Below are 19,079 nucleotides of genomic sequence, written 5' to 3'. Positions count from 1 at the left end.
TTTTTTTAAATCTTCATTTTACTACTATGATGATAATACATTGATGGGTGGCCCACAAAGACTTCCCATGCACAGAATATCTGACTACAACTCTCCCCACACTAAGAAAAAACTGTCACTTGCTATTCTAGTTTATTGTCACTTACTACCATTTGCTTTTTATGGAAATAAAGTACTTCTCAGGAAAAACCAAACTTCACTCCATCAGCACACATTTTCAATAGCTTTTTCAACACCACCTGTCCTTATTACAGGAAAATGGACTTCCTCCCAACCTCAATACTTTAATTATTAAATAATTGGAAGAAGTGAAGAATGCTTCTCAGAAGGGAGCTGCACAGCAGTTCCTGAGTGATCATGAGCACTTTTGGGAAACTTGAATGCTCTTCCAGCACGCCCACTTGCTTCCTGTGAACAACCAGCATGCAGAATTATTTGGAGAGGTCTTCCAAAGTTCTGAGAACATGATTTCTGTGCATTTTGATGCTCTATGAATCACCCAGAACAGAATACGAAGCCAAGAAACAGTAAAACATGCACATGCACATACAACAAAGTAAGAGCTGCTAAGACTAATAATAGCAAAACATATCCTGAAAATAGCAGGAAAAGGCCAACAGGAAGCTGCACATTATGCCACTTCCACCTGAGACTCTTTACTTTTGTTTGGACCCACAGATCAATATGAATGTCAGGAATTAATAAAGCTAAGCAGGAGAGATCAGCTCTCCAGAGACCAGCCACATCTGCTCAGCAATGCCAAGCTGCCAGCTGGACAGAGTCCCAAAAGCCTTTAAAGGGTCATCATGCACAGCAAAAGCTTGTACTCGAGTAAAAACCTTTTAGCTTAGCAACTAAAAAGGTAATAGATATTCTGTTAATTACATTAAGTAATTAAGTCATGTTTAGCTCTGTTAATTAGGATGCCTAATTAAAAAAGGTCTAATAGCAACAATATTTAAATTTCTGGTTTGTTTGGGTAATGCAAGAAAAATCTATTGTAAACCACTGTCATTTTTTTGGACTGACTCAAAAAAAGAAGTTATGGTGTTACCAGAAAAGTTAATCAGTTGCAATGAAGAGTCAATAAATTATTACTTGTTGAGTACTGCATATTCTAAGCAGCTTTAGTGTATGAATAATCAGTTAAGAAACGTAAAATGAAAGACACCCCGGATCTCAGTCGAGATCATCAAGCACACGAGGATACTTTATCTGGGTACAAATTGTTAAAATGCTCTTTCCTTGAGCACATTTGATAGGAGCCTGTTCAGGGAAGAAATAAACCCTGCAGCAGATGACATTTGCCTCCCTCCCCAGTATGTCCCTCACTGACACACGAAGTCTGGCAGAGTAGAAAAGCTCCCACCAAGCTTTTGATACATGAAGCTATTTCTGAAATAATTGCTGGCTGCATGGAAATTGATCCTTCCAAATAGATTCAGGAGTACAGTACCATCCACGCTGAGTTAAACACAGCTTCATCCACAGCTGCAGGTGGCTCAACTTTCATGTTCCAAAGACACAGCTGACACCCTTCAATACCTGGGCAGGCACGTGCTGAGCAGATCTGCTGGTTGGGATCTCAGCAGAAACCCCACTGCAGCTCCCCCTGCTCCCAGGGCATCACAGCCCAACACTTTTTCATACAGAAAATCACACCTGTGATGTTTGCAAGGTGTTTCCAATTCTTATCTTTTGGCTTGTTTGCAAACACAGCCCAAGAGGTGAGTCCAGGCTGGAGCACTACCAGCCCACAGACAGCTTGTTCTGTAAGCAAAGAAGCCACTCCTAAGAGCACAGTTAAGATCACCCTGCTGAAATTAGTCCGAGCAATTCCTGTTCAGCACAGCAACTGCAGGGCTGGCCATTTTAATAAAAGCAAATCACTGCTCTCAAATTTCACTCAGAGCAGTGGCCACTACCAGAGGGTTACCACCAGTCCTAAAAGGAACTGTGCCTGTGGAGGTTTGTCACTGCACAGTAATGCTCCTTCTGACCCCATGCAATGCATCAGGAGCACTTCCAGCATCACAGTCCCACTACAGAATGTGGGACACTCCCCAAGAAGGCACCTGGAATTATTAGCCCCCATCCAATTAGCAAATTCAGCTACTAATTTTATATGCCTTTAAGCAGGGCTTATAAACCACACAACACAGCTCCCCAAACCAGCCATCTGGAAATGCAGATGTCATCTGCTCACCTTGGTAATCTGCTGCAAGGTTTTTCAGATGAAGATGTATTTCATCTTGTGGTGCTATATAAATAAACAAAGTATTATAAACAATCATTTTATCTGACTGGGGTTATGTCATATGGTTTGCTTTCCCTATGAAAGAAAACACGTACATAAAGTGCAACCAGATGTTGTTGGCAGAGAATCCATTTAATATGGACTCATTTCTAAAAACATGATTAGAGATGTGGCCTACATCCTGAACCCAGTGTTTAAGGAAAAATTCTCTCTATGTGAATTTCACTCATTTTCTATGTTTTCTCTAAGTCTCCTAACTCACAAAGAAAATGTTTCCTAGAACTGAAAAAGTTGCATGCCTTCCCCTTTCACAAATCCACAAAAAGAAAATAAAATTCAGGCACACTCTTACAAAAAAAAAAATCCCTGAGCATGCACTGAGGAAATCCTGCTTTGTAGCAGCTCACTGCTATACCAGCTGTGAGAAGGCAATGATGCAGGTTACAACTAAGTCTAGACTGAGCTTCCTTGCCACAAACAATACTTAGTTAGCACTGCACCTGACTTGTAATTTGATTTTCAGACTGCAAAAATAGCTACTACAACTCTGCTTGCAAAACTGTGGAAACTGCAGATACTGTAAGCAATTATTTGTAGTGTTTTAAGTAGAGAAAATTAAAAGTCAGCTAAAACATATCAAAGTTTTTGATTAATAATATAATATCATCCTTGAAATCTCTTAAAAATTTAGAGAGCTCTTAGTAAGGCAATTAAAATATAAAATAAAGATTTAATTGGTGTACTATAGGATTGCTTAGGATATAGAAGGTTGTTTAATTCTAATAAAACCTCGAGCAACCAACAAAAAGAACAGAAACAACAGAAAAGTTTTAAATTCACAATCAGTAAAGTCTGAATAAGAACTCCACTGTTTCATGCTTGTTGATTTATAAAATCCTATCTAGACCCTCAAGAAAATTAGAATAAAGTTCAAACTCTTTTCAAAACAGAAGAGAAACAGCACAGAAAGACTGACTGCATCATTCCACATCTGAACCCAAGAGATTTTCACCATATTTCATATCCAAGTATTGAATTAATTAAGAACAGTCCTCTTAACAAACACACTCCTGAATTAGATCAGACAAGTTCTTATTCATAGGAATAGAGAACCCAGTGCTTAAGAAAAACTGTCTCTCTTTATAATCATTACTCTCACTCCACATCCGTGAGCATATGAAGTTAAAGGAGTAAACCCCCCAAATATTCAGGGGTTACTGAGACTGTTCCCTTAGCAATGTATCTATTGAAAAGCTGGGTTAGTTAACTACCAGTAACGTCACTGAGAACCAACAGTTGAAAAGAAAGCAACCCCTTTCCCCAAATTATCTTCTGATTAGACCTTCAAAAAATAAAACTAAACCTTCAGAGCACAGCGCCACTTAGGAGCATCTACATTTATTGGTAAAGCTCATATATTTGATTAATCTAGATTATCTTTTCCAAGCAAGGTATTAAAAAGGTCATATGAAATGATGAAAAAGTCAAAAAATAAAAAACAAACAGGGGAAAGTCCTACTTTCACCTAAGAAATTCTGTGTGAGATGATGTGAATGGAAGTGAAATTTTAAAATCCTCTCATGACCAGCCAATTTCTAATCAACAGGTACATTGCCACATGCTTCTAGAGGCAGGACGATGAGACAACTGGAATTTTACACAACTATTTAAAATGTCCCAAGTGACCTTTAACAAGAGCTTTGAACATCTGTTTTGAGAATCATTTTCAACAGGATTAAATATATATGCATGGCTGGAGAAACACTGTCTTTAGTGGGGAAATCAGGTTGATTTAAAGTGTGGTTACACCTTGTCCAGAGCGGAAGCTCTGGCGAGGATGGACAAACAAACCCTCCAAGCCCAGAGGTGAGCAAAGCACTTGCTCCTGCTCCACGAGGAAAAGGTTCTGTCACTGAGAGAGGCTGCTGGAGTGCCCAAGCTCTGAGGCTCAGCTGGGCTCTCACCCAAATACTGCAGCTGCTTTGGTTTGTGGGTGTCACGCAGGTGAGAGGCTCTGCCCACCATGCAGTCTATCTGCAGAGGATTCAAAAATCACCTCCCAACTTCAACTGCTACAGCCTCACTTAAAAAGAGAGCCCTGATGTGTAGGTGCACTCACCCACTATTTATAACAGAAGCCTTGCTAGCAAAGTCTTTTCTTTAAACATAAAAGAAACTCCAGTTTGAAAAGCCTAGCTAAGGATGGGGGTAGGAGAAACAAATGAACATGTGTGTGTATTTGTTTATTTTCTTCTTCTAGAATGAAGACAAATAAATTGAATTGCTTGAGAATCCAAAACCTTACAGGTAGTTTCTGGACACATTAATGAATCAATGGCAAAACCTTCATTCATCTACCAGCTGCCAACTACTTCACATGAAGGATTTAAGTGTTGCCAAGATGTGTGAACATGAACAGCTGTCACATCAGTATGGGATAAAATACCTTTAAAAGAGAAAAATAACATACTGCAGCACTTACACAGCTTGTGTTAAAAAGTTTGAAAAAAACCCAAAACCTCACAGCTCAAGTCTTCTGAGAGATTAAGCCAAAATGCAGAGAGAATATTTAAATATAACAGCAATCTGAATATTGAGCTGAGAATTAACAGAGAGTTGTTATCTGGGTGCTATCTGCACAGAGCTGAGAGGACCCACAGATCCAGGCCCCTTGTACCAAGAATCTGTACGCAGGGATAACAACCCAAGTGTGCCATTCACTGCTCTGCTGGGGCACCTTAATTAGCCAGCCAAGCCCAGAGTTTGCCTTGTTTTGAGGCTTCCAGCATCCTTAGAGTGTTCTCCAAATAGCAATTGAAAGCAGGAATGTGATGAAGGGGAAAGCCTTGGCTGGCCACAAATAGTGCTGGGAATACCTCCTGCCTTTCTGCTCCCTCAAGGGCTGAGCCAAAGAAAGAGCTGTGACTCTAGAGAACATCTTGGGTCCAAACGTGGGTCTGAGTCCAGTGCAAATTCCTTCCCACAAGTTGTTACAAGAAGTCACTGCATCTCACAGTGATGACAGTTCTCCTTTCTGCTTTTACAACCACCACCCCTCAATGCTGATCTATCAAATACACCAAGGAGAGCACTCTTAGAGAGTGCACAATTGCACACTTTTGGTCATTTGTGCTAGTTCAGATCTTTGGTCTTTGTGCTTACCACAAAGAACAAACAACTACAAGATCAGATCCTCTTACAGTAAATAACATCACTCAGACCTCTCAGGAAACTTAATTTCACACAACTGCGAGGTAAATAAATAATTTGAAGATATCAGCTGCAACCTTTTATGTTTCTCACACCGAGTTACACAACCTTGCAGCCTCAAAACCCACAGGTTCCTGTAGATGAGTAGGAATTTACAAAGCATCTGTACTCGTGTCACCTCTGGTCAGAAGTAGACATTGCAATAAATTTCTGGACAGACAAATCCTATTTTTACAAAAACTTCAATAACTTTGGCACTTCAGGGCAGACTTTTTTTATTTCTTATGTAATGCCCATTGCTGGAATCCAGAGAAATATTTCTAAAATTTTATCCTTGGGGCAATATGTAGTTTTACTTCTGTCAGCTTGCTTTCATTCTTTCATCAAGCAGAATCCTCTTTTACTACATATTGCATAAAAAGAATAAAAACACTGTGTCCAATAAATTTGACCATAATGCATAGGGCTGATGCACTGCAAGTGTTAATCTCAAATCACATACAGCTTTTTGCTCCATGACAAATCTAATTTTCATCCTCCAAAGTGCTACATGTTAGGCCACTCTAAGGGCTTTAATTTTTACTTCTAAGCCACTAAAGGTAGAAAATATGCAGGAACAGAAGTTAAAGTTATTGAACCCTAATAAGAGAAAAAGTTCCCCTAATTAGGAAAGCTTCTTTTAGATTTCTGTGAATAAAGAATTGGATAAGGTATATTGAAGAGCACATGCAGAAGAAGATGGGAAGAGGAAAGAGTTTTATGTACTGGGTATCAACCACTGCATCAAATTTTACCAATTGGTGAGCAAAGACACAGAAGTTTTTAAGAATAAGAGTAGGGAAAAACACCCCAAAGCATTCTAAAATAATTAAAAGGGCATTTAAACAACAGCTGCAGTTTCAACTTCAGCCTTATGCAGTATCTCTTAGTTCGTAAATGTCAAAACTAGTACTAAGTTTTTTTCTCCTCCTCTCTCTCCTTGAAAAGTATCTGCAGAAAACTGCAGTAGTGCACTCTCTCTACCCCAAAAGACCAATGTTCTGGCATAGCAGAGGCAGTGAAAAACAGATTCAGCATCATTCCCCTTCTGGCAGTGCTCAACATGAGAAAGAGAGAAAGCTACAGGCATACCCTGTGTTCTTGCTTCACACAGTATTTCTGGCTGACAGTCATTTATTTATAGAATCTCACAGCAATTTTGCTTGCATCCTGAAGTGCATTCTGATTATTTTATCCCTATTTTAGCACATTACAGTTAATAATGTTTTATAAGTGTAGTAAAACACAAAATATACCAATAACAGCTAAGGGAGTTGCAGCAAGTGAGAGGCTACAGAAATGAAGGTCGGGTACTCATTCTGCCAGGAAACAGCACTGCTTCTCACTAAGCATGAGCTCAGTGCTTGGAATCAGTGTTTCAGAAACCCCAGGCACAGTCAGGTCTGTTACACTGGATTTAGTGACAGTCCTTTCAGTGAATCTCGATGGCTCCTGTTGGATTTACTGCTCTAATGGCATTTGAATCAAGGCAACTTCCTGAGTAAGCTGGAATTCAAAATAAATGCATGAAGATAGGATATAGTGATTAAAAGTATTGCCCAAATCATCTGCTATTGGTCCCTCAGTTCCTTCAGGCACTCAAAGTGCCTCAATTTTAAACTCTGCTTAAAGTAAAATGAATGAACGCCAATAAAAAAGTTTGATGGAAAATCCAACATCAGCCAAATCTGGCATTGTTTGTTTCAGTTATATGGAATCATTGTGTCCGGTCCTTGAATCCTCTTTATTATACCCTCATTTCCCCTGACTGAAGAAACCTCTGTAACAGAAAACCCTCAGGAGCCATAATTTAACAAAGACAGCATCCAAACTTGATACAATGACTGTATGAATGAAGCCAGTAATCTGGGTATGGTTAGAGTTGAAAAAAAAAATTTCCAATGGACAAAATGAAAAACTACATTTGATAATAAATCTTCTTTTTATGACTAGGCTTAATACTCTTCCTCTTGGTACAGGAATGTAATACTGTCTTCCTTGCCAAGAAAAAAAAAGGACAGAAAACCCACACATGACAAGAACTGTAAAACACAGAACAAACATCAGATACACAAAGTACTTTCAAAAAGTTCTCATCAACCAGACTTTTTAAGAACATCACTGCTTTAAATGAGTCTTCAGAAAGGCAGCAGAAGTCAGAGACACACCAGGGCTGGGGCAAAACGAAACAATTGCACAGGAATTACTAGAAAGCCCCTCCACACACTGTACTGTTACAAGAAAGCAACAGGCTACACGTGTGCAAGCATGGCAGTCACACACACAGATCTCAGACCCACACCACCTTTTTACTACAAACAACAACCAGCTGAGAACCCAAAACTAACTGAGCTTAAACGAGGGTGGTGTTTGCACCCAAACCCAGGCACTGCTTGCTCATGGTGTGAACAACAGCAAAACTGCTGCTACTCCTGTTTGTGCATTCAAAAGGTGCCCACTACAACAAGCTCTCTCTGAAGCCATTTGGCTGCTCACTTTTAAAATTCAGGGGCTCTGTTTTGGTTTATCTAACACTGAAATGCTACCAAAGAAACCAAGTTCACACTGGGGCAATACTGCAACAGGCAAAGTAATTTTCAGAAGCTCTTTCTCTTGAAGTCAGTATCAGGTCGTCCAACACGCTGACACAGCTAGAGCAGTTATTTTTAAACACAGCCATAGTCTATTTAACTAAAGCATCTTTACTCTGACTGAGCCAGTATTACTTTGATAAGACTCCTTAAGTCTCTACACTGAAGCCTGCATATCATATGAAACAGAAAATGCAAACTTTGGAAGACAATCCTTCTCTGCAGCTAGAAGAAGAGAAAAAAAAAGGAGAAGAGAGGTGCAGGAGAAAGCTGGGAGGACCTGGCACTGGAGACAGTAAAGTGCTATCTGCAGGACAGCTGTTCACACTGAGAGCTTGTGTCACCCACCACCTGCACAGAGATGCACTGGAACCATTTCAGTCAACTCCAACAGCAAAGAGCTTTCTACTGCTAGGAACTCAGCATTACACTCCTAAAACAATTCTTCTGCCAGGTTTTCTTACACATTGTTTAACAGATGAGAACCTGGATGGAAGGAGAGAGGCAATGCCATTGTCAAAGGCACGTAAGAGGCTGCAAGCTAGAATTAGCATTTTGGATGACTCACTGAGATATGCTAAGCAACTTATTTGTATACATCTTCTTCAATGGCATTCTGAATTCTTTATGTCTAAAGTAAACATATCTTGTATCTTGTAAACATATGCAGAAGTTCATTACTAGAACCAAGAGCAGCCCCACCCTCCCCTCTCACCAAAGAAAGAATTTGTTCTATACATACAGACAGTGTGGCCTACTTGATGTAATAAAGTTCTCTAAATAATGGCAGTATTTAGCCTCCACTTCTTATATATAACTTATGAAATAAAGAAAAAGTAAAAGAAGTAATGATATACACTACTCAGTAGTGCAAACCTTTGAATTTTACTATAGAAAATTTAGTTGTGCATCTTGTGCTATGCAAGGACACTGCAGGCTCTGGAGGCAAGGGAAGGCTGTTGTGGAAAGCAACAGCAAGTGCCCAAGACCAGCACACCACAGAGGATTGTCACCCTCTGGCAGGGCTGGGATATGGGAGCCACACAGCCTAGCATGCTGAGATTATTTTTATTAAAATATTTTTGAAATTATGTTGTTTTGCCAAAACATTGACTTTATCCCAGAACCTCCCTCTAAACACAACTGCTCCCCCTCAGATTCTGAGGGCACTTTGGAGGGTAAGGGAGCACCTTGCAATCTGGGGGCTGCTCCATGCTGTCTCAAAGCCCAGAGCGATTATTTGATCACTCTTGCTCTCCTGCCAGCCAGTCCCCTGGCAGAAGACTCACTGACACCTCCCCGTGCTGCAGGCAGTGCCCAGCTGCAGAGCATCACCACACCAGGATTGTGGGGCTGGAGTCTGCCTGTGCTGATAGTGCCCCATCTTCTTACCCCCCCTTTTTCCCGCTTCTGTCCATTGCCTTCGACACCTTGTACACACCTAGTGCTCACTCAACCCCCTCTTGAGTTAATTCAACTTCTTAAAGAGAGTTAATGCAGTCAGAGGTGGGAGAGGAGCTTTTCTGCAATTCACAGCGAATTGCACAAGTTCAGCAAGCAGCAGGGCTTACACAAGAGAGGATGAGGCAGGACCACAGGGCCAGGAGGGAAGAGCAGGATATCCCCTTGAGCTTGGTCGCAATGTACAACCCAAATATTTCAATCAGATGGAAATCTGTCCTAGAGAGGAGTGACTGCACTAAAGAGGTGATTATATTTATTGGAACAGTGACATGCAGACTTCTTATTCAACAGGGCTCTTAAATAGGATTACAGGGCTTTAATTTGGCTCTTTAAATTGGTTTTGGAGAGAGAGAGAGAGAAACACAAAAAAAGTTCAGAGAGAGGATGGAATAACCTTGGAGGGACTATACTACATTATGCCATGTCAACCATAATAGCTTCCCTAGCACAAATATATGCTTGTGCACATTCTCCAAGTTAACTAATAAACAACAGACCCATAAAAAAGATAATTACTTACACTATGCATTTGCACACTGCAACCAGTAATGTTGTAGCTTTAGTTCCATCTTTCAAGTATAACTTATATTGACAAGGAACAGTGGCAGCAGTGTATATCACAAAAGGAGTAAACAAATGACCTTTATCTGACTTTATTAAAGTAATAAAGGGCAGACATTTTTTTTTACTTACTTCAAAGAGAGTTTTATAGCTAGCTACCAGCAGGGTGTGGACTGAAGCTAAAAACTTTGAAATGGGTCTCTGTGAAATCTGAAACCAAAATACAGCAGAGGTCACCTCTGTGAAGAACCGCCTTGTCTGTATGTATACTATAAGCAAAGCTCTGTTAGCTCAGCCTCGGTAATAATGTAATTCAACTTAGCCCCTGGGAATAGCAGCAACATCAGGTTTCTACTACAAAGATAAATTTACTGCACACAATATCTGTTACTATATATTTGCAGCATGTTTGATAGTAGCCAGACACTAGTGTTACATGGTATACCTCAAGCTATTTTCTCTTGTTAAAGGCTAGCCCAGGCTATAAATAATTTTTTATTCTTACTCTCACCAGTAGCCAATTATTTTTAATCAACATTGCAGGTACATTAGTTTTATGTACTATACTAGCTAATATTAATAGAAAAGGAAGCGATACATGTGGGAGTTTTTGTTTTAATTTTTAAATATTTTTCCCATAAAGGGGAGAATTCCATCCCTTTTCAACACAGAAACTGATAATTTTTCCAGTGGAGAGATAGAATCTCCTAAGACAAGTATTGGGACAATAAGACTGATACACTTTGGTCTGTCCCGTGGGTTCCTGTGGAACAGTGACAAGTGCCATACAGCACTTGAGGTTCTTGGAAAGGGACCATGCACACACAGCTCTGCTGACACATATGGCCTAGGCTGTCTGTTCCTCCAGCTCTAGGAAAGGAGCAGGCAGATGAAGCTGCTGGCAGTGGAAGCACTGGAGGAGCCGGGGCTCCTGCTGGCCCTGCCTGCGGAGCAGAGCGCTCCTTCCCCCTGTCCCCATTCCCTCCCTCTCGCCCCGAGGTCTCTTCTGTGTGTTTGCCAAATCTCTCCTCAGATGCAAATCTCCACACCTAAGCAAAGATTGCCCAAAGCACTGGACTGAAGTGTTGACCACCCTTGCTGGATGACACCTCTCTGGTACAGAAGAAATAACCACCCTGAACGGCCTCCATCTCCACTTTGGGTCCACTGCTGGGAGACAGTGCCTTGACTCAGGCAGTTGGAGACTTTCACACTTGAGATACTTTGAAGGACACAGGATCCCACCAGACAATACATTAAGTGCCACTTGATTTGATTAGAAGCACTGACATGCAATAAAACACTCATGTTAGGAATGGCAAGGAAATAGAACACTTTCTGCTGACCAGACAGCACAAGTTTCCATTTTGAATGGTGTGGTGCTTGAGAAGAATAAGCAATCTTTGAAATCCAGCCCTTACCCAGGAGCTGTCTTAGGACATGTTAAAACGAGGGGCATGGACCTTTAAAAACATCTAAGTTTAAGCAAACACACAAAGAGCATAACATGTATGCAACAAGCCTTTAAAGTGGAAGCAGTATTTCAGTTTCTCCCCACGTTCTTGGCTCACAGGAAAACATCTGATGTAAAAAGGGAACCAACCCAATCCGCCCCCCTGCCACCTCAGGGCAAATTATCCAGGCACCTATAAAAAAACCTCCTGATGCTTTATAGCTTGAATGTTTTATATAGTTAAACTAAGTTGCCTTGAGTTCACATACTTTATGTTATTTGATATGTTTTAACTAGGAAGCTACCTGGATTCATTTCAAGATTTTCTTTTTTTTTTACCTAACCTGTTTTTGAGCACAGACTCTCCCATGCTAGCACTACACAGATGTATTCAATCTCTCTGCATGCTGCAGAAGTATTTAAACAAAGTTTGAAACAGAGTAAAGAAATGGCGGGGGGAACCTGACTTCCAGACCACTTGGTTTGCTCTTGTGTTGGGTTCATTTATGTATTTTGAAACACCATGAATTTCAATGTATTTGCAAATTCTTCTGCATTTTTTCCTGCTCTATACCAGACCCATAATTTGGATCAGGTTGATAAGGAGCAAAACAAACACCTAAAGAGGGCTTTGCTGGTTACAGACATACTTGGCTTTACATAATATTGTACCAGCCATTATTAAAACATGCATCACAAGTCCTTTTTTCTTCTTGAGATGCTCAGAATTAAATCTTCACAATAAAAATATTTATGAAATTTTGACTGAGAGATCTACTTTGGACAGTTTGTCTTACAAGATGGAGTTTTTTGTTCCAAATCATGCACACACAGAGGTATCTGCCAAGCTCTCCAACTGTGTCACTCCAGTCTTTAAGCCATTTAACACAGCACATGCACGTGTCCTTTGAATGCCAAATCAGCTACTGTCAAAGACAAACAAAGCTCTGCACAGCCAACCCATTCCAACCAGCACATCAGTAAGAAATCTCATTTGTATTCAGCATTATGCCCACTGATGGGAATGGGGGGAAAAAATTAACACATACCCACAAATGCCTTTACAACCTCAGTAACTTTAGGAGTAAGAAGGTCACACAGACTTTGGTCTGAAAATACACAATTTGCCCTAGGGGGAAACAGCTTCTATTTAGTGGGTGAATTAAAGATCACGAACATCTTTGACTTCTGCCCTGATGGCTGGGTCCAAAAACATTTGAGTTACCAGGAGGATTTTGCCTTTGCCTGTATGTTTAGATATATTTAGGCATTTAAAGACAGTTGCAATTGAAAGCCAGAAATTGTACAGATTAACTGTGAACACTACAAAAACAATTATCCCTTAACCAGGTATTTAGTGCAAAGCTTCATCTGCAATCAAGATCTGAAACAGGATGATGGGCTTGTTGTGGGTACTATCACAATTTAAACACAGTAAAAGAAATATATATGTTGAACTAGGTACTCATTTATTATTGCAGTAATGCTGTATCAGGACAGCTACATAGGCTAATGTTGCATAGGAATGCCAGGTATTATTTTAATATACAAGTTCTTACACCCTAAATCTCAACACCCTCAAAGAACTGTAGTCAATACAACTGAAAACAATCATTTGAGAAAACTTCATCTGACCTTCCACAGGGCACACCTTCAAATACTGTATAAATTCTGTATGTTCCAAGAAAAGAAAAAATTAGGTTAGGTTTTGGGGGTTTAGGATACACAGCAAATATGGTATGTTGCCTGGTGTGCAGAAATAATTTAAATAATATTGAAAGGCAGCTTGCTTAAATTGTGGTTTACTCCTGCTTTAGCATTGACCAGGAGCCTGGAGAAATTGTTATGCAATTCATTAACACTCCTAAAAATGGTTGTGTATCTGAGTCAGGAAAAAACAGAGGTACTTGTGAGGTCAGTACTTTCGAGTTATTGTGTTCAGTTCTAGACAGAGCTGGATGCACTGCCTAGTATTGTCCACTGTTTCCGTCCCAAAATTCTATTTTCTATTTCACCTAATTTTTCATGCTAGGCTGAAGGTTGTCTCTGCTAAGTGTCTGCTAGATCTGAAGCATCTGAGCCAAAACACTTCTCTCTTTCTGACATCAGGGCTCCTAAGTGTACTTTCCAATGCCATAATTTAATTTTTAAATTGAGGATATTTTCTTTGGAAAGCATTACCCAGCTTTCAAATACTTGACTTTGTGGCCTTAGTGATGCTCTTTATAAATACAGAGGTTTTTTGTATATACATCCATAAAGACTAAAACATCATATGGGTTGTTAAGACAGTACTGGGATACTGGATTATATGAAATGACTTACATTAATACCAGCAATCTCTTTGAACCCAGCCAATTTATAATTTACATTGCTCTAGAAACTATTTATTTGACTCACACAGACAACTTCAGTACCAAACTGCTCCCACAGCATTCTGCCAAGACTTCTAGAGCTGTCCAACAAAAAAAGAAAAAAAAAGTAAAGCTGATCTACATTTGTAGGGGGAAATATAATATATATTTACAATTATATTTTTTTTCCTTCCTTGTTTTGACTGTATTGAACAGTTAAGCAAGCTTTACCCATCAAGTAAGCTTTCCTATTTTGCACTCTGTTTACCACAGGACACATGCAGGTGTCCTTCCAGGGCTGACTTTTACTGTGCATTTGCAAACAGAATATGCAGATCCACCTGGCCTCTAACCTAGATTGTGTTCAGTGTAATAGCAATGGACGATATGCAGAGGGATAAGTCAAAAAACCCAAAACAATGAAACTTAACACTTGAATATATGCATAATATTAAAAAAAAAAAAGCTTGGGATCAGTTATTACAGGTACAGATGAAGACAACAAGCAGAGATTTTCAAAGCAGTTGAATTTGAATGAATCCTCTTGGTCTGGCCAACACAGCAGAGCTCAGCCCTTGGCTGAAGGGCTGCCAGTAACGCCAGGTACTCGCTCAGGGCAGCACAGCAACAATGGGAACAGCAGCAAGCTGCTGTCAGCCCCTGCTGCTCAGGACTGCCACGTACTTCAGCTGGAGAAGTAACTCCAGGAGATTCCAACTGCACGAGGGAGAAGGGATTTACCAGCTGTCAGCTGCTGTGGGTCAAGAAAACACAACGTGAAATGCCACAAAGCAAGCCCCAGCTCCCACACCAGCCCGTGATTTACGGATCCTCACCTCAGCCTGCTGACTCACAAGAAAACTGCGAATTCTCCTCCTGCTTTGATGCCACTTGGATTTTAACACGCTAGACAATACAAGGCAAGAAAAGAGTTTCTTCCTAGCCAAGACCACAGACGAGAACAATGAATGAGGCTATTAGAATATTTCCCTAATTAGCACTTTGTAACAGCTGAATTGCATCCTTGTCGAGCAGAATTGACATTACTACCGTAAGACACAAACAATGTTTAATATGCTCCCGGAGTCCTAAATAAACAGATACCTACATCATATTCACCAGACTGTAAAGATGCAGGGGGCAATACTGGGAGCCATCACCCTCCCACTGAGGTGTGATGCTCTCAAGCCTTCTCCCACTATCCAGCTTCTCAATGAATCCGTAGAAATTTTCAAGTTTTCAGTAGTCAGCATTTTCCAGTTTACTCTACAGTTTTGAACCGCCATCCCTGTGCCACCAGCCCAGATTAAGAGCATACCATAACTGAACATACTTTCTTATCTAACCAATTAAAATTTGTTTCTCCTAATTAATAATCCGGATCATAAATTATCTGCAAAAAAGCTATGTACTTGCTAGGATATCTTTAAATGAAATCCCTCAAAATCCCATTTGTGATGATGTACAATGACATGTGTTATCTTGAATACAGGAAAGAAACAAAAGTGTTTTCCCACATGTCAAGTGACTCAGAGTTCATATAGAAGCAGAGTAGACTCTGTGGGCAAACAGAACTAATATTAACACACAATGAGTAAGTTACTGCTTGCTCCCTGTCAAGTAGTTTTTATTCATCTGCCAAAAGTACTACACAAAAGAGAACTAACCCCCAAGTATCCTACCAGAAGCCACACCACCATCTCTCATATGGCAATAGGCATTTCAAAACATAGCTTGAAGAAAAGCCTGTGATGTAAGGGGAAGCAATGCTATAAAAAAATATAGATTGCATTCTTCTAAGTCAATACCAAAACAATGACCAACTCGGTTTTTGAAGCAGCAGCACTATGAAAATGCAAAATTGATTTACAAGGGAAATAATAGCCAGAGGTTACTATGGCTGCCAAAGTTACAGGACATTTTTTAAACTAGAATTCATATCCAGTTTAAAAAGCGCTAGCAAAAAGGCAATTTTATGCACCATCTCAAAGTGAGGCAAGTTATTCCCCTAAATTAAAATTGTTTTTTTAAAGCATTATCATTCCAGCACCATCCACAGCGCAGCAAGGACAGCGCTGCAGTTTTAACTGGCAATGATGATTTTAACAAGGGAAAAACCAGCAGCCTTTTGCCTTCTTTCAGCTCAGTTCTTGATCCGTAAAACATTCCCTTACAAAAGGAAACAAACTAATGCTGGCCTTTCTTAAAACAGCTTTCGTTTCTCATCTCTTACATGTTAATTTCTCACGATTTTCACAGCAAACAGAGTCTTATGCCAGGTCATTTGGCCTCTAACAAGTGGAGCTGAACAAAAGCAGGCGGCCCCTGCGTGCAATGTCACCTCTATCATCACATGCAACAGGGCCCGTTCCAGCACAGCTACGCCGAGCCCAGCTGGGCTCAGCCAGCCCTGTCCACCAGCTCACTCCATAACCAGCCAAGGGGCACTGCAGGGGCTGCAGTTCACCTTGCTGGCCAAGGCACTGACACTGCTCCATCCAACCACCCTGCAAGCACTGCAAAGCCTGGGGGTCACAGCATCACCTGGATCTTCTCTTTGGGTTAGAAGATTGTGGGGTACATGACAGCTTGAATGCACCACCCTAAAATCACCTTTCCCTGAAATAATGTCAGCTGCCTCAATCCTCAGGCAAGAGTCAAGGATAATGACTGATTTAACCAAGAGACCATTAAATCCCCAGATATCCTAAAGCATAGCAGCACTCCATCTATTGGTCAGGAATTAAGGACGTGCTTAATCATCATCATCATCGTCGTGCACTAACCTCTGTCATTAAACACTCAACCCCTAAGCAGCCCACCCCTTTCTGCCTGGGACTTCACATTCTTCCAACAAAAATTAAACTCAAGTAATAGTATCTTCTGAGAAATAATGCAACTAATGCTAAAAGCATTAACATGACAACATCTAAAGTTAAAACTGGTATATTCTATTAGTTACACAATTATCTTTTTGTTTCATTGAGAAATACATGCACTTCTTACTCAAATCAGCATTGAGGAGCTTGTCTGATAACAGCCAAAGAGCTCATGCTGTCCCCTGGGTTGACACTTTCTTTCCCTGCGAGTGCTGGATGCCACCAAGGAGGTTTGTACAGTTTGTTCACACACAGCTTCCAGCCAGCAAGGCCACTGAAGTGACCGGGACTGTCACCCTGAGAACTCCCTGGTCCAGGGCAAACCCTGGCAGGGAGGCAAAAGGGAGTTCTTCACAGCAGAACTGCTGTCAAAGCAGACACGTGCAGAACCTGCCCCGTCTTGCACCACTCCCCCCAAAAGCCACCACCATCCCCTCCCAGTAGATCACACACAGCCAGACTTGTGCCACACCTGTGCTGCACTCCAGTCACCAGCAACTGGACCAGAAGGTAAGCGAGACAGCCTGAAGCTGCCCCAGGCACACCAGAGCGCTCTTTGAAAGGCTGAGGTTACATTTGTCAGCTTCATTCCTCTGGTACCAAAGCTCATTTAAGCAGCAACTTCTCCCACACAATTCAGCAATTCCATACATTCATGCTTTTATAACCCTTGGCCATTCATTTTTTGGCCCGGATATTCATTGCCATTGATTTTATCTATTTGTTGTTTTAAACTTAACTCCTCCACACAGTGGAGCTACACAGATGAGGCACATGCCTACACATTTTCCCTCCACTTGGTATCACATCACTACCCTCCAGACACGAGTCCAGGACATGTGAATGAAAACCAGCAGATTCAGGCTCAACCTGCCTGTAACATAATGATGCTGAGACAGAAACAGAGGCAACCCACCTCCACGACCACGTCGTTGCTTTTGAGGCATGCTCTACCCTCCTTACAGAGCCACTCCAAGGCTTCCCTGCCAAAATCCCATCGTTCAGCCATGCAGACACTGCCTGCCCTGAAGTCTGCAGTGCACACTGACTGATAACTCCGCTCTGAATTCTTAAATAAGCTTTTTAATGCGAGATGAAAACTGACCAACACCGAGGAACAAACTCCCGAAAGGCCCATCGTAAATCCTCATTCCCGGAGCCTAAAGTTCAAGGCAGCAATCCTGAATTTCCTCCTCCCTAGGGCGAGCACAGAACGGAGACAATCCCGAACTGCGAGCAGGGCTGGGTGGCCGGGGCGAGCCCGCAGCAGCGAGCGGCGCTGGGCTGATGCCGGTCACGCCGGTGGCTCCGCGCTCCGTGACCGGAATGCCTGAGCCCGCACCGGGAAGCGCAATCCCGGGCGCTCCGCACCGCGACCCGCGGCGAAGGGGGAGCTGCGCGCCACTACAGCACCCCCAAATAATGTACATTTTAAGAAGTTTTCCGAGAGGCGCAGGGAGTCCGGAGCCTCGCGGCGGAGCAGGGACAGCCCGCGGTTACAACAATCACTCCCAAGGTTTTATTTGATTAGCGGAGTTTCGGAGCGGAGGCGCATTATTTAAAGCGCCGTCCTCCTCCTCAGCCCGGCGCCGAGGCAGAGCGGCAGCGCTGCAGCATCTCCCGCGGCGGAGAGCTGGCGCAGACCCGCGGCCAAGCTCCCCCTCGGCCCCGCACCGCCCCATCCCGCGGCCCCGCGCTGCCCGCGCAGCCCCGGGGCGGCCGCGGCTCCGCGGGAGCGCTCGGGGCCTCCGCCCGCCGCCGCCCGCCCCTCCCCGGCCGCGGCTCCGGGGCGGCCGCGGCGCCGCGCGGGGCGGGAAGGGAGATCCCCGGTGCCCGCCGTGGCCCGGCGGTGCCCGCAGCCCGGGCGGCGTTACCTCAGCGGGCCCGCGCCTTTGTGCTGCAGTCCATCCCCGCGCCCGGCGGCGGGAGCGCCAGCACCACCGCGGGAGCGGGCGGGGAAAGGGGCGGCGCACGATGTGGCAGGAAGGGACACCTGGGCTCCTCCTCCCGCGCCGGCCCGCCCGCCCTGGATCACTGTCTGGCAGCGCTGCGGGCTCGCCCGCCGCCCTTCCCCGGCCGCCCCTCGGCCAAGTTGGAATTACGGCCGCCTTCCATCGTTCTTCCACGGATTCCAGCTTGGCCGAGGGGCGGCGGCACCGCCAGTGTTCCCCGCCCCGGCTGCGCTCCATTGTTGCCGCCCGGCCCGCGCCCCTGCTGTACCTGCAGTGCGGGGCTGGAGCATCCATCCCCAGGGGCCGGAGAGGGACCCGC

General features: G+C 42.8%; 1 protein-coding gene across 3 annotated transcripts in view; it reads right to left on the bottom strand.

Annotated features, from left to right (window-relative positions):
* The window catches only part of ADD3 (adducin 3), a 91,822-nt gene extending 72,965 nt beyond the window's left edge, over positions 1-18,857 (bottom strand). The window contains exon 1 of one of the 3 annotated variants that reach the window (XM_064431256.1): positions 18,683-18,857. The gene's annotated coding sequence lies outside the window, so the exon portion shown is untranslated. The remainder of the gene's footprint in view (positions 1-18,682) is intronic. The other 2 variants (XM_064431260.1, XM_064431259.1) reach the window with 2 other exon arrangements.
* Positions 18,858-19,079: the final 222 nt, after the last annotated feature.

The sequence above is a fragment of the Passer domesticus genome, chromosome 8, assembly GCF_036417665.1.
Source record: "Passer domesticus isolate bPasDom1 chromosome 8, bPasDom1.hap1, whole genome shotgun sequence".
NCBI classification, from domain to species: Eukaryota; Metazoa; Chordata; class Aves; order Passeriformes; family Passeridae; genus Passer; species Passer domesticus.
The sequence above is the reverse complement of the archived record's forward strand: the minus strand, read 5'-3'. Positions and strand labels throughout refer to the sequence as shown.